This window comes from Lithobates pipiens, unplaced genomic scaffold, assembly GCF_037356315.1.
Source record: "Lithobates pipiens isolate NorthernLeopardFrog02 unplaced genomic scaffold, aLitPip1_a1.2 Scaffold_28, whole genome shotgun sequence".
NCBI lineage: Eukaryota > Metazoa > Chordata > Amphibia > Anura > Ranidae > Lithobates > Lithobates pipiens.
The window spans coordinates 211,368,193-211,380,750 of record NW_027507789.1 but is presented as its reverse complement, the minus strand read 5'-3'; the positions used below and the strand labels follow the sequence as shown (position 1 = coordinate 211,380,750).

Below are 12,558 nucleotides of genomic sequence, written 5' to 3'. Positions count from 1 at the left end.
CTTCTAACTGCGTATATATATATATATATTATATATATATTACACACCCATATTATATATTCAGTATATTTTCCTACATTATATATATATACACTGTGTAGTGTATATATATCCCCCCGCCCATGTAATGCAGTTATCACACCCCCTCCATAGAACACACGGTACATATTACATAGTCACGTGACGAGTACACACACTGGGGGTCCCCGGACACACTCACCTACATGGCGCCCCTATGGGGGTCCCCGCCCGTCACTCTTGAGAATATTTCCTCTCTGCCTTCCCCCAGAGATTCTCTTCTCCTCCACCTCCCCTCCAAGTCCCGCCCCCTTCCTTGATGGAACGTCCCGCCTATCAGGGGCAAACGACGGCGACAGCGACCGGTGCCCGGGCAGCTACCTAGAGAGACCTGCGCACGCATCTGTCACGCACTCAGCGGTCAGCAGCTGGGGGGACTACAGTTCCCAGCATGCCTAGCGTTGTGCGTCACAAAGCCACGCACGCTGTACGTCAGGAATTAAAAAAATAAATAAAAATGCAGCCATCACTCTGAAGACTTTAGTGGTCTACAACAAAATGGCGACCATGATTCTGTACAGGAGCTGGGCAAAAGCTAGTTGTCCAGTCAGTGGCAGATTTGAGATCTCTTGCACCGGATCACAATTTTGCAATCTTGCAAAAGTCAAGTCTTTTTAAAATTATTACGGTTCTTTTTCTTACTCACACCCTCCCCCCCCCCCCCCATCTGTCCACAAAGTCCATGTTTGGGTTAAATACATTTCTTTGTAGTTGCTATTTGGGGTGATGACAGATTCAGTGGGCTCTCAGTGGTCTATCGAGCTCTTCCTTCACCATAGAGTGTAATGGATGGTCCAATCTGGTAATAACTGATAGGTGGATCTGATCGGGTGAAAGGGGCCCAAATGTCATATATATATATATATATATATATATATATATATATATATATAGCTCCCAATTGTCCCTGATTGTCCCTCATTCCTCCTCATTTGTCCCTCATTTTGGTCTGATCTATATAGATGTATATAATATGCACTTTTTATCTATCAAAAAGTGTTTCCCAGCCCTAAACCTTTCATCTGATTTCTAAATTGCTGCATTTGTAAATTCCAAAAGCCAATATAAAGGAATAATGGTGGTTAAAAAAAGGACTGGCTTGTGGGTTTAACCAATCTTGTTTTTTGTACAATTCCTCTTTTAGGGGTGTGTTCCTATGCCTGCATAGTTCTGCTGATAGGTGTCCCTCATTCCCATTTCAACAAGTTGGGAGTATGCATAAATATATAAATATATGTATATGGCAGCGGCCTAGTATGTGATCCTGCACTTCCATGTCTGGAGAGCGCGTGCATCGCCAGCAAACCCGCCTCCACTGCGATCAGTCACAGCAGGAGCTGATCGGCGAGTACCGTGGACACCATGTCCTCCGCACCCACCGTTGCTTCAGTACACAAGGCAGATCACCGTTCTGTCATTACAGAAGACATGGATCCAGTGTCTCTGCTAAGCAGGGGCACCAATCCATGCCTTCTCCCAGAACAAGCACCTCCCCCACAGTATAGTAAAACACTGGTCAGGCACAATTAACCCTTTGAGCGCCCCTGATGTTAACTCCTGCTCAGCCAGTGTCATTAGTACATTGACACTACATATTGTATAGCACTGATAACTGCATTCATAGTTTCATAGTTAGTTTGGTTGAATAAAGACACCAGTCCATCCTGAGTGAGTGTCTACCCCTATCCCTGTACATTTCACACTCACATTGGTCTCTACCCTCAAAGAGTCCACAATCTAAAGTCTCCATTCATATACTAGGGCCAATTTTTTTGGACAGAAGCCAATTAACCTACCTGCATGTCTTTGGAGTGTGGGAGGAAACCGGAGTACCCAGAGGAAACCCCACGCAGGCACAGGGAGAACATGCAAACTCCAGGCAGGTAGTGTTGTGGTTGGGATTTGAACCAGCGACCCTTTTTACTGCTAGGTGAGAGTGCTAACCACTACACCACTGTGCCGCCCCTGCATTGTGTCACTGGTCCCCAAAAAGTGTCAGTTATGCCGCGTACACACAACCAGACTTTTGGACTAGGTCCGGGGGAATGAATCCATCGGATATTACGATCCAGCGTATCCATGTATGGTCTCCAGCTGACCTTTCCCCCCCCCCCCAAAAGTCTGATGGATCTAGAAACAAAACATTGTTTGAAATCTTTCCGACGGACTTGAGTCTGGTTGAAAAATCCGTTCGTCTGTATGCTAGTCCGAAGGGACGAAAACCGAAGCTAGGGCAGCTATTGGCTACTGGCTATGAACTTCCTTATTCTAGTCCGGTCGTACGTCATCACGTTCGAATCCGTCAGTCTTTGGTGTGATTGTGTGGGGCCTTCGGAAAAGTCCGTCAGAACTCCGCTGAAAGTCCGTTGGGAAGACCATCCGAGCTAGTCTGCCGGAAAGTCCGGTTGTGTGCACACGGCATAAGTGTCCCAACTGTCCCCAGGAATATCGCAGTCCCCGCTATAAGGTGCTGATTTCAGCAATTACTAGTAAGGAAAAAAAAATTATAGTTATATAAAATATTCCATAGTTTGTAGACACAATGGGGGTTATTTACTAAAGGAAACTCTACTTTGCACTGAAAGTGCACTTGGAAGTGTAGTCGCTGTAGATCTGAGGGGGACATACAAGGAAAATAAAAAACAGCATTTAAGCTTGCACATGATTGGATGATAAAATCAGCAGAGCTTCCACTCATTTCAGATCTACACCTCAGATCTGCAGCGGCTGCACTTCCAAGTGCACTTGCAGTGCAAAGTGGATTTGCCTTTCATAAATAACCCCCTATAACTTTTGTGAAAACCAATCAATATACCCTGAAGTATGACTTTTGCAAGATTTCAAAATTGTGATCCTGTGCAAGAGATCTCAAATCTGCCTCTGACTGGACAGCTAGAGTTTGACCAGCTCCTGTACACAAGCATGGTCGCCATTTTGTTGTAGACCACTGTAAAGTCTTCAGAGGGATGGCTGGTATTTTTACCAAAGATATGTAGCAGAATACATATTGGCCTAAATTGATAAAGACATTCGATTTTTTTTTAAATGCGGAGTTACACCCAAAAATGGAACTTCCGCTGTCCGGATTCCACCCTTCCCTCCTCCGGTGTCACATTTGGCACCTTTCAGGGGGGAGGGGGGAGCAGATAATTGTCTAATCCAGGTATTTGCTTCCATTTCCGGGCATAGATCGCCACAGTATCTGCCATGTCTGGCCCCTCCTCCGTTCCCCCTGCTGTCTTCTGGGAGACACACAGGTCCCAGAAGACAGCAGGGACCAGTGAGATCGCACAGATCGTCTCGCGCAAGCCCAGTAGGGAACCAGGCTGTGAAGCCGCAAGGCTTCACTTCCTGATTCCCTTATCGAAGATGCCGGTGCCTCCACCTGAGAGCCCAGGGACACATCGGCTTAGGGTGAGGACATCGCGGGTGCCCTGTACAGGTAAGTGTCCTAATATTAAAAGTAAGCAGCTACAGTATTTGTAGCTGCTGACTTTTAATTTAACTCCGCTTTAAGGGGGAAAATCTTCCGGAGGTCAAGTGGTTAAACAGGAACTGCAGTCTGCTCATATAATCTGTAATAAAAACAGCTTTGCCATTCTGAAGCTTCCTTCCAACCCCTTTGCATATTATTTTATATATACTGTGATTCTGTACTTGCCAAATATGCTGCAGAAATCTCCCTCCACTGAGTCTGGCTGCAGCCATTATAACTGTGGGCAGCTGAAGCTGCTGCCTGTTCACTTCCTGGATTTACACAGAGGCACATCCCCAGCTCTGTAGCTCTCATTGGCCCTCTTATGACTCTTCCCCCTCCTCCCTTCCTGGCAAACTCCCATGAGCGTGAGAGAGAGCTGTGCATGATGTCATAAGCCTAGGCTAATGACCAGACAAGAAACAGGAAGTGGGCTGTATAAGGGATTTACTGGCAAAAAATATATTTTTTGATTGATGTAGTAGCAATTTTCAAAGAATCCTCAAAGTGCAGATATTTTGGTTCTAATTTTTATCTTTGTATGCTTCATCCTTGAAAATAGCTGCTGAAAAATACAGTTGCCGCCAAAAAGAAGTTGGAGATTTCTCTTTGGGAAGATAAAACGTATAAAAATCCAGTACAGAGGCACTGTCAAATTTTTCTTTGGCCGCATGTTTTCGCTAAGTGTAAATGCATCTTTACAAAACATTCCCCCAAAACCTCAACATTTTAACCGCTTTCCAAACAGCCGGCATCATTGTACTTGGCATGGCTGCGCGAATCGCTGTAGGTGTACGTTGACCGCTTTAAGAGCTTTAGGGGGCACGTGCCCGCGGCGCCCTGCCAGAGCCCATGCACGGCCGCCGGCGACCCACGATCGCGCCTCAGAGAGCCAGAACGGGGATCTGTGTATGTAAACAAACAGATCCCCATTCTGACAGGGGAGTAGAGAGAGATCTGCTGTTCCAAGCTATCAGGAACAGCGATCTCTCTCTACTCCCTCTCAGTCCCCTCCCCCCACAGTTAGAAGCTCTTCCCTAGGGAAAACTTAAAGAGACACTAAGGCCGGGTTCACACCGCTGCGATGCGGGAACGCCGCAAATCCGCGGCGTTTTCCCGCATCGCATTACTCCCGCCAGCAGTTCACACTGCCCTATGCGGACGGCTGGGAGTGTCAATGATATGTTAATGACACCCCCAGATCCGTCCGCATATCGCAGTGCGATCTGCCGACTCGCACAGGAATCGGATCGCATGGTGTGAACCCCCATGCGATCCGATTCTGTTGCGGACCAAAAAAAGGGTCCCGTGCGAGTTTGCTGCGGGAGCGATGCGAATTCAGCCATACTATCTGTATGGCTGTACTCGCATCGCTACGGAGATCGGATGTGATTTGCGGTGCGAATCACATCCGGATCTCCCCCCGCAGCAGTGTGAACCCAGCCTAAAGGTCTTTTTTTTTTTTTTTTTTTTTAAATAACAAACATATCATACTTACCCCCACTGTGCAGCTCGTTTTGCACAGAGTGGCCCCGATCCTGGTCTTCTGGGGTCCCTCAGCGGCTAACTAGGCTTCTCCCCGCATCAGATAACCCCCTAGGAGAAGCGCTCTCGCGGGGGGTTACCTTGCGGGTGTGCTCCTGAGTCCAGCATTCAGCGTTCATAGACACGAATGCAGTACTCGGACCCGTCCCCCGACAGCCGCTTCATTGGATTTGATTGACAGCAGTGGGAGGCAATGGCTGCTCTTTTATCAATATATCCAATCAACAGCCGAGAACCCCCTAGCAGAGAGAATGCGCGTTCCCGTGGGACAAGTTCGATGGTTCAGGTAAGTAAAATGGAGAGGGGAGGGGGCTGGGGGCCAGTCACTGAGCTTTACAACCCCTTTAACTCCTTGATAGCCCCCTAGTGTTAACACCTTCTCTGCCAGTGACATTTATACAGTAATCAGTGGCTATTTTTTAGCTCTGATCGCTGTATAAATGTCAATTGGCCCAAAAAAAAGTGTCAAAAGTGTCCGATCTGTCTGCCGCAATTTCACAGTCCCGCTAAAAATCGCAGATCGCTGTCATTACTAGTTACCAAAAATATAAGTAAGAATACCTATTGGCCTAAACTGATGAAGAAATATGTTGTTTTTTTGGGGAATATTTATTATAGCAAAAAGTTAAAAATATTGTATTTTTTTTTTTTCAAAATTGTTGCTCTTTTTTTGTTTATAGCGCAAAAAATAAAAACAGCAGAGGTGATCAGCTACCACCGAAAGAAAGTTCTATTTGTGGGGAAAAAAAAGGACATCAATTTTTTTGTGTACAAAGTCGCACGACCGCGCAATTGTCAGTTAAAGCGACACAGTGCCGTGGGCAGCACAGTGGTGTAGTGGGCAACACTCTCGCCTAAAAATAAAGGGCTGCTGATTCAAATCCCAACCACAACACTACCCGCCTGGAGCGCGCATGCTCTCCCCGTGCCGGCATGGGCCCCCCCCCCCCCTCCAGGCACCCCAGCCTCCCCCCACACCCCAAAGGCACGCTGGGCTGTCCAAATTAGTCCTAGCATATGAATGTGAGTTAGGGACCTTAAACTGTAAGCTCCTTGAGGGTAGGGACCAATGTGAATATACAATGTATATGTAAAGCACTGCATATATTGACAGTGCTATATAAGTACCTTAAATAATAATAATTGCAAAAAATGGCCTGGCCCTTAAGTGGCTAAAGTAGGTTTACAATTTTCTCTTGGCCCGCATTTGTAGCTGCCTTTGGCCGTAGGTTGGACACCCCTGCTTTAAAGCTTTCTTTTTTTTTTTTTTTTTTTTTTTTATACAAACGCAATTATTTTTATTTCTTTTTTTATACAATGCAATTTTTTTTTCATACAAATGCATTTTTTTTTTCTGCAAACGCAATTTATTTTTATTTTTTTAATACAAACACAATTTTTTTTTTTCCATACAAACGCAAAAATTTGAGAGTAAAAAAAGGCATTTCAAAAATAAATAAAAATGAAGACATTATTCGGGATGCAACCCCTATAGAAATGCATTCATGGTATACACGTAAGTCATATTCACAACGGTGCCCAATACAGATTATACACCATAGCATATTCTATATCTGTCATCTAGTAGATTATTTATAGCGACTCCTCCAATGATATTCTCCAAATAGATAAAGAGGTGAGAGACGGACCCACAGACGTCAAAGATTAGCTGAGTCACTTATCTGACAAGCATGTCGAAAAAAACGCAAAGGCCACACCTAAGTCATGTGTAGCCAAATTTAACCCAATTCAGAAGCGGGTATACAATTTTTTTCTTTTATGGTTTTGAACAGTTCAGATGTCCATGAAATCTATGTAGAATTGTAGTGATAAAATCAACCTATTTTTAGGTAGCATACCTTCAATGAATATACACCATATTGCCAAAAGTATTGGCATTAAAAATAACGCTTTTGTTTTCCTTATGAAGCAGTGACCTGGTAAGGTCGTATGTCTCCATCTATACGAAAAAGAAAAAAAGGGGAGGTGGGACTTTAAATAAAGCACGCAGTTCAAAAGTATTGGGACACCAGCCTTTACACCACATGAACTTTAATGGCACCCCAGTCTTATGCCCCATACACACGGCCGGACGTTCCGACCACAAAATCCTTCTGATTTTTTTAGACGGATTTTGGGCGAAAATGGTCTTGCATACACACGGTCGCACAAAGTTGTTGGAAAATCCAATCGTTCGGAACGAGGTGATGTACAAAACGTACGACGGGACTACGTAGAGGCCACTAGCCAATAGCTTTACATTTTTTCTGAGCATGTGTGGCACTTTGTGCGTCGGAATTCTCTACGCAAGATCGGAAAAAGTCAGATTGGATTTTGTTTTGGAAAATTTTAGATCCAGCTCTCAAACTTTTTAACGGAAAAAGTCCGATAGAGCCCACACGCGATTGGATTTTCCGACAACATAATCCGATCTGACTTTTTCCGTCAGACTTTCCGACTGTGTGCATGGGGCATTAGTCCGTAGGGTTCAATGTTGAGTGATGAATTAGAGTGGAGACTGCAAGCCCGGCTTTCTCATTCAACATCAGTGCTTGACCTCACAAATGTGCTTCTGGGAGAATGGTCAAACATCCCCATAGACACACTCCTAAACCTTGTGTACAGCCTTCCCAGAAGAGGTGAATCTGTTATAGCTGCAAAGGGTGGGACAACTCAATATTGAACCCTCCAGACTAAGACTGGAATGTCAGTAAAGTTCATGTGCATGTAAAGGCAGGTGTCCCAATACTTTTGATAATATATTGTCTGTGTGTATACATATATGAATACATATATAAAAAATAAAATTCCTCTTATTATTATCTTAATGTAGAAGGTGAGCTTATGAATCATAAACTCTTTGTTAGCACAGGCATTGTCTAAACCTGTATAATGAGATCTGCCAGCACAGTACACACAGGGTTAATTATAGCAAACACAACTCCCCAAGCCCGACACAAAAATAATTAAAAAGTATTTTTCAGTGCTGGAGTTATAAAAGAGTGTCTAAATTAAGCAATTTTTAACCACTTTCAGACCGGACCATTTTGCTGGTAAATGACCAGAGGTCTTTTTACACTTTGGCACTGCGCTGCTTTAACTGGTAATTGCGCGGTCATGCAATGTTGTACCCAAACAAAATTTGCGTCCTTTTCTTCCCACAAATAGAGCTTTCTTTTGATGGTATTTGATTGCCTCTGCGATTTTTATTTTTTGCGATATAAACGTAAAAAGACCGCAAATTTTGAAAAAAAATGATATTTTCTACTTTTTGTTATTAGAAAAATCCAATAAACTCAATTTTAGTCATACATTTAGGCCAAAATGTATTCAGCCACATGTCTTTGGTAAAAAAAAAGTCAATAATTGTATATTTATTGGTTTGCGCAAAAGTTGTCACATCTACAAACTAAGGTACGTTTTCTGGAATTTACGCAGCTTTTAGTTTACGACTGCCTATCTCATTTCTTGAGGTGCTAAAATGGCAGGGCAGTACAAAACCCCCCCAAATGACCCCATTTTGGAAAGTAGACCCCCTAAGGAAATTGATAAGAGGCATGTTGAGCCCATTGAATATTTTATTTTTTTGCCTCAAGCGATTGAATAATGACAAAAAAAAAATTTTTTATTTTTTTTTACACAAAGTTGTCACTAAATGATATATTGCTCACACATGCTATGGGCGTATGTGAAATGACACCCCAAAATAAATTCTGCTGCTTCTCCTGAGTACGGGGATACCACATATGTGGGACTTTTTGGGAGCCTAGCCGCGTACGGGGCCCCGAAAACCAAGCACCGCCTTCAGGCTTTCTAAGGGCGTAAATTTTTGAGTTCACTTCTCACTACCTATTACAGTTTTGAAGGCCATAAAATGCCAAGATGGCACAAAACCCCCACAAATGACCCAATTTTAGAAAGTAGACACCCCAAGCTATTTGCTGAGAGGCATGTTGAGTTCATGGAATATTTTATATTTTGCCACAAGTTGCGGGAAAATTACAAACTTTTTTTTTTTTTTTTTTTTTTTCACAAAGTTGTCACTAAATGATATATTGCTCACACATGCCATGGGCATATGTGAAATGACACCCCAAAATAAATTCTGCTGCTTCTCCTGAGTACGGGGATACCACATATGTGGGACTTTTTGGGAGCCTAGCCGCGTACGGGGCCCCGAAAACCAAGCACCGCCTTCAGGCTTTCTAAGGGCGTTACAGTTTTGAAGGCCATAAAATGCCAAGATGGCACAAACCCCCCCCAAATGACCCCATTTTGGAAAGTAGACACCCCTAAATTTAGGGGTACACTAGTGAGACTAGGTAATAAATGGCGGGTGCCCTGAAACTATAAAAAAATAACTAACCAACCAGCGTCACCTGTAACAGTTATATGGTGATCACTGGTGAAAGGGTTAACTAGGGGGCAATCAGGGGGCTTTATGCGGTAGTATATGGGGGTCCCTGGCGCTATAAAAAGCTGCGGCGAACCTAAATACCTACCTGCCTAACTAGCGTCACCTGTGACACTAATACAGCGATCAGAAAAACGATCGCTTATTAGGCTGGGTTCACACTGGAGCGATGCGGGAACGCCACGAATGCGCGGCGGGTTCCCGCATCGCATGCCTCCCGGCGGCAGTTCACACTGCCCTATGCGAACTGCTGGGAGTGTCAGTGAAATGTTACTGACACCCCCAGATCAGTTCGCATATCGCAGTGCGATCTGCAAACTCGGATCGCATGGTGTGAACACCCATGCGATCCGATTCTGCTGCGGGCCAAAAAAAGGGTCCCGTGCGAATTTGCGGCGGGTGCGGCGGGTGCGGCGAATGGCTGAACTCGAATCGCACAGAGATCGGATGTGATTTGCACTGCAGTGCGGTGCGAATCACATCCGTTCTCAAACCGCTGCAATGTGAACCCAGCCTTAGTGACACTGGCGACGGGGGGTGATCACGGGGTTAAACCTTTATTGGGGGGGTTAGGGGGGTACCTTAGAACTAAAGGGGGCTAACCCTAACTGCCCTAACAGTTATTAGTCACAAATGACACCCGCCGGGTGATCAGGGGGTTAAACCTTTATTAGGTAATAAATGGCGGGTGCCCTGAAACTATAAAAAAATAACTAACCAACCAGCGTCACCTGTAACAGTTATATGGTGATCACAGGTGAAAGGGTTAACTAGGGGGCAATCAGGGGGCTTTATGCGGTAGTATATGGGGGTCCCTGGCGCTATAAAAAGCTGCGGCGAACCTAAATACCTACCTGCCTAACTAGCGTCATCTGTGACACTAATACGGCGATCAGAAAAATGATCGCTTATTAGGCTGGGTTCACACTGGAGCGATGCGGAAACGCCGCGAATCCGCGGCGGGTTCCCGCATCGCATGCCTCCCGGCGGCAGTTCACACTGCCCTATGCGAACTGCTGGGAGTGTCAGTGAAATGTTACTGACACCCCCAGATCAGTTCGCATATCGCAGTGCGATCTGCAAACTCGGATCGCATGGTGTGAACACCCATGCGATCCGATTCTGCTGCGGGCCAAAAAAAGGGTCCCGTGCGAATTTGCGGCGGGTGCGGCGGGGGCGGCGGGTGCGGCGAATGGCTGAACTCGAATCGCACAGAGATCGGATGTGATTTGCACTGCAGTGCGGTGCGAATCACATTCGTTCTCATAAACCGCTGCAATGTGAACCCAGCCTTAGTGACACTGGCGACGGGGGGTGATCACGGGGTTAAACCTTTATTGGGGGGGGTTAGGGGGGCACATTATAACTAAAGGGGGCTAACTCTAACTGCCCTAACAGTTATTACAGTCACAAATGACACCAATGCAAAAAAAAAAAAACAAAAAAAAAAAAAATGACATTGGTGTCACTGTGACTGGGGGGCAGGGGTAATTGGGGGGGTGATCGGGGGGTAAAGGGGGGGTGTGAGTGTGCCTGGCATGTTCTACTGTGTGTGTAGAGTGTTGGTGCAACTCACCGATCCGCTCTCCTCCGTGTCGGAACGAAAAATACCGACACGGAGGAGAGAATACATCACTTCCTCTCCTGTGTTTACATTACAGGAGAGGAAGTGATGTCACCGGGGATTTCCATTCGTCGAGAGCGATCGCGAGGGGGTGGCCATGAATGAATGGCCGCCCCCTCATTCCGGATCGCTCTCGAAGGGATGCCGACCGCCGCAGGCACCGGGGGGGGGCCCGATCGGGCCCCCCACCCGCGGGCAGGCAGGGACTTATATATACGCCCATATGCCTGCCCGTGCCATTCTGCCGACGTATATCGTCGTGCGGCGGTCGGCAAGTGGTTAAACAGAATTTTTCACTCGTAACCATCATTGACTATTTTTAATCCTTATGCTGCTAGCATTAATAAATATATAGGAAGGTATATTATTTTTTCTTGTAATTGATGTCACACAGTGTGCGGTGACAAATGTTTTACATTGTAACACACAGGTAACAATTGTTTCCTATGTGTCCCATTCACACTGCAACGCAGACTAGGGCTGCACTGCAATATGCTGCGATAAAATGCTTAGATGCTGCATTTTTGTGCAATGCGCCATACAGAATCGCCTAGCACCGTATGGCAGGGCAGTGCATCGCGCTGCTGTTCAGTGCCATGAATGAAGTGTACCTTTTGTACACTTCAAATAAAGTTTGTACAAATGAAAAAAAAAAAAATGGAACCGTGTGATGTGTTGAATTTCGCACCACACTGCCCCCTGCCGCAGCCAGCAAGGACAGGGCTGTCTGTTAAAGTGTGAGTATAGCCTTAAACTTTTTTAATTGACATTTTTTTCAGTTACTTCCTGGTTTCTGGCCTAGGAAATTATGTCATACATCCTATGAGTCTTTAGGAGGGGAGGAGGGTGTTTTCCTAGCTAAGCACACCCTCCTGCATGCATGCCTGAGCTAAAAGCAGATGGATTCTAGGAAGTAAATACTACATAGAAACATTTCACCCTCAGTGCTGAACGGGGGAGGATGGTAGCCATCTTGAGACTATGGAGCACTATAAAGCAGTGAAGGACCACTAGAGTCAGTGGATGCATCCTGCCTAGCTGTGGAGTCTGTATGTTTTTCATCTTCTCTTGGGGGCAGAGCCTTCTACTCATGGAGTGTTTTCCTTTTTGTATGTTCTTAATTAGTTGCACATTTTGTGTTCTCCTATGCAGATACTCATAAAGTGTGGATCTTCCTGAAGAAGCAGGCTTTGACTTGTGAAACTTGTTGAGCAAGCAAGATAACCCCGTCTGGAAAAGCTAATTAGGGGCTGTTGACTCAATGTATGTCTGCATTCTTAGGGCAAGCTATGTTTAACATTTTATGTGTATGGCTGAGCAAAATATGCAACCACTTTATGAAATTTTAATAACTATATGTTGGAATAAAAAGTTTGTTATACTTGTTTAAATACTGGTTTGGTACCTATAAAATCCTATTTA

The 12,558-nt window shown here is 45.1% G+C and overlaps 1 protein-coding gene across 1 annotated transcript in view; it reads right to left on the bottom strand.

The window, feature by feature from the left end:
- Nucleotides 1-402, bottom strand: part of BCL2L1 (BCL2 like 1) — a 30,250-nt gene extending 29,848 nt beyond the window's left edge. The window contains exon 1 of the mRNA XM_077460475.1: nucleotides 221-402. The gene's annotated coding sequence lies outside the window, so the exon portion shown is untranslated. The remainder of the gene's footprint in view (nucleotides 1-220) is intronic.
- Between the last annotated feature and the right edge of the window lie 12,156 nt (nucleotides 403-12,558).